Source organism: Manis javanica, chromosome 10 (genome assembly GCF_040802235.1).
Source record: "Manis javanica isolate MJ-LG chromosome 10, MJ_LKY, whole genome shotgun sequence".
NCBI classification, from domain to species: domain Eukaryota; kingdom Metazoa; phylum Chordata; class Mammalia; order Pholidota; family Manidae; genus Manis; species Manis javanica.
The window spans coordinates 112,289,831-112,293,207 of record NC_133165.1 but is presented as its reverse complement, the minus strand read 5'-3'; positions in this window follow the sequence as shown (position 1 = coordinate 112,293,207).

The following is a 3,377-nucleotide window of genomic DNA, read 5'->3' as shown; positions in this document are numbered from 1 at the left end:
GTGAAAGGCAGGGTAAAATATGGTCACATTCGTCCCCTTGTGTTATTAAGAAAATGTTTAAGCATAAAGTTGAAACTGTACTGTGAATACTCACATACCCCAGTTGTTCACATTTGCTATATTTGCTTTATCATGTATCCATCCTTCGATCCATCCCCCCAACCCATCAATCTACACATTTGTTAAATATTAAACAAGTAATGTGTAACTTTCTTTCTTAATTAATTAATTAAAGTGGCCTTAATATACAATCTTATGTTGGTTTCATCCCAGTGGTGCAGCAGTCCCCATGATCAACTTATACTGTAAACTGTGAATCGTGCCCCTTTATCCCCCTCCCCTCCCTCCCTGTACCTATCCCAACCCCTGCCCCTTGGGAATCACTAGTCACTTCTCAGTGTCTGTGAGTCTACTGCTGTTTTGTTTCTTCTGTTTCGCTTTGTTTTTAGATTCCACAAGTAAGTGAGATCATATGGTATTTGTCTTTCTCCGCCTGGCTTATTTCACTGAGCATAATACCCTCTAGATCCATCCATGTTGTGTAACTTTCTTCTTCATGTGCTCTTTTGCATTTATACTTTGAAAAATTGCTGTCAGTTTTCAATGAAAATACTTAAATTATTTCCATTTTGGAACAAAGGAATTATTAAGAGAGAAAATAATCTACCAAAAGCATTTGCTATCAGGAACCCCTCCATCAAGAGTTCTCAATTTGAGGTCCTCCAGGTCCTTCACAGATACTATCCTCTTCTATCTCATTCATCACTGGATTCTCAGGTGCTGGAACAGGGGCTGGTACCTAGTAGATACTCAATAACTATTTTTGGGGTGAATGAGTTACTTTAATTATGGAGATTTATCAAGGTTGATAAAAACAGTGTGTGTTCTCATGGGGAGCCCTGTGCTTGAACCCAGGAGGGAATGTGGTTTGAATTGTCTTTAACGGATGATGCAGCAGACCTTCCTACTATGGGAGGTGAACCCTTCGGGTAGGGGACAGGCTCCCCTGCAATGCGGGAAGGCCAGGCCCACCCATCTTTCTCTAAAACCCAAGACAAGCACCTAGCTGGAACTTCGGAATTTCTCTCCACATTCCTCACAAATCTGGCATACTTGAGGCATTTGTTTTTGATCTGACCAACTGGCAAGTTTGCAGCCTTGGTAGCTCTTCAGGAAACAAGCATAAATATTGTTATTTATTCCATTTTCAATTGGCAATTAAGTTTGTTTTCAGGCACCAGAATGGAATTTAAAACACTCGGTTTAAGTAAACTGAACTAATCAGAGGCAGCCTGCTTTTCTTTTCAAAACATCCTCTCCTTAAACACACACACACACACACACAACTGCACAAAAAAGAGAGAAAAGTGTGGAACATTTCCCTTCCCCTTATTCCCACCTCACACTCACAAAGTGACTTGTTTCGCATGTATGTTGAAAAGGACCCCAGAGATCCAGCTTCTACTATCTCTTGCCTAAATTACTGTGTAACTTGGGCAGGTTATTTGACCTCTCTGAGCCCCAATTCTAAATCTGTTGGAAAAAGGAAAGGGGTGGCCTAAGTTGACTCTGTCCATCTGTCAAAGGCTATAATTCTGTTTCCTGGGTCAAACAAACAAACTAGCTCTCAGGTGACAACTTGAAAGGGAGAGTTGGTCAAAGGGAAGGAGAGAGAGAGAGATGGCAAAATGCATTGCTTGGAAACAGATGGTTCTGGACTCCTCTGATTCCCTGTGCACCCTTGGGCAAATCCTCTTCTCCTTTTTAAACCCCAGTCTCCCCACTTTAAAAGGGTTTGAGATAGACTTTAGGAGTAAGAAACTGAATCCAGATTGCTAAGGAGTGATGTCCAGCTGATTTGTGATTTTTCAGCTTTGAATGTTCTTCATGAGCCTCCTTGAGCCCCTATTAGCTCCTGTTGCCTCCCTGGCTCTTGAGAGCCGCTGAGTTTCTGCTAAGAACTTCCTTCCAGTCCAGAAAACCCTATGATCCCTTGGCTGGATGAGGAAGGGGAAGATTGTTGCCTAAGATGTTCTACCTTCCTTTTCCCTTTGGGAGGCCTCTATTGGCAGGCCAAGGAAAGTCTCAGGAGGTAAAACTGGAAAAGAAAAGCTGGGGATCACCCCAAGAAAAATTCAGACTAATTTGATTAGGCCTACCAGAGAGAGGGAAAGCATCAGGCCTAACCGGAAGTATCTTAAGCCTTCTCAGATGACGATTCGTTTTAAGCAGACATCCAGTGACCTTGACTGGAATGCAATTCAAATGAGGAAAGCTGAAACGTCTATGACAGCCCAGGCCACAGAGGGTGCTGCCAAGATGGGCACAGCACCTGCCCCTGAGGCCCTCGCAGGTTGAGGAGGAAGCTGCTAAGAATACTGTTATCTGGACTGTGAAAAGCCCTCGGAGCTGCAGACGGACTACTGCGGGGGCTTCCAGCTGCTTGTGGGGGCTCAGGGGATGGTAACTCACTCTGGCTGGAATGGAGTAGGAAAACCTGCAGGAAGTGGCACTTGATATGGGCCTTGTAGGAGAAGAAGCAGTGGGAGGATGGAAAGCAGACCCACACCTCATAGCTGTGTGACTGGGGGATGACAGCATCTGTCTTCTCATCTCTCTGCTGGGAAGGGTGGCAATGACGCCCACTTCCTTTGTGGTTGTAAAGATTAAAGTAGCCGTGTATGAAAGGATCTGGCACATCTTATGTTTAACATTGAAATGCAGGTAAAGCCAAGCGTGTGCGGGCAGAGTTGTGAGAGGTAACTTTGGAGACGGTGGCTGCACATGTTGATAGTGATTATCTCTGGGCACTAGATTCTCTCGGGTAATGTTTACTTTCCTCCTTATCCTGTTTCATGTTGGTAGAAGTCTTTATAATGAACTCATGTTTACATAATGGTGAAAAAGTTATTTGTGAAATGAAAATAAGAAAAGCTATTTGTGTTCTGAAAGTTAAAAAAACTCAAACCTACAGAAAAGTGGCAAAAATGTTCAAAAAGCTTCCATTATCCTTCACCTAGATTCACCTTATTAACATTTTGCCACATTTGCACGGTCTTTTCTGTATACGTATATATGCATTTTTTTTAACCATTTGAGAGTAAGTTGGAGACATTTCCCAAGAACAAGGGTAGTCTCTTACCTAACCCAGTACAATAATAAAATCAATAAATGTAACCCTGATAAAATACTATATCGAATATCCAGTCAAATTTTGCCAGTTGTCTCAATGTTGCCCTTTATAATACCTCCCTCCCGCCCCAGCCACACACACACACTCAAGGATCCAATCTAGGACCATGTATTGCATTTATTTGTCGTTTTTTTTAAAAATGTCCTTTAATCTGCAACAGTGCCTTGCTTTTCTTTGTCTCTCA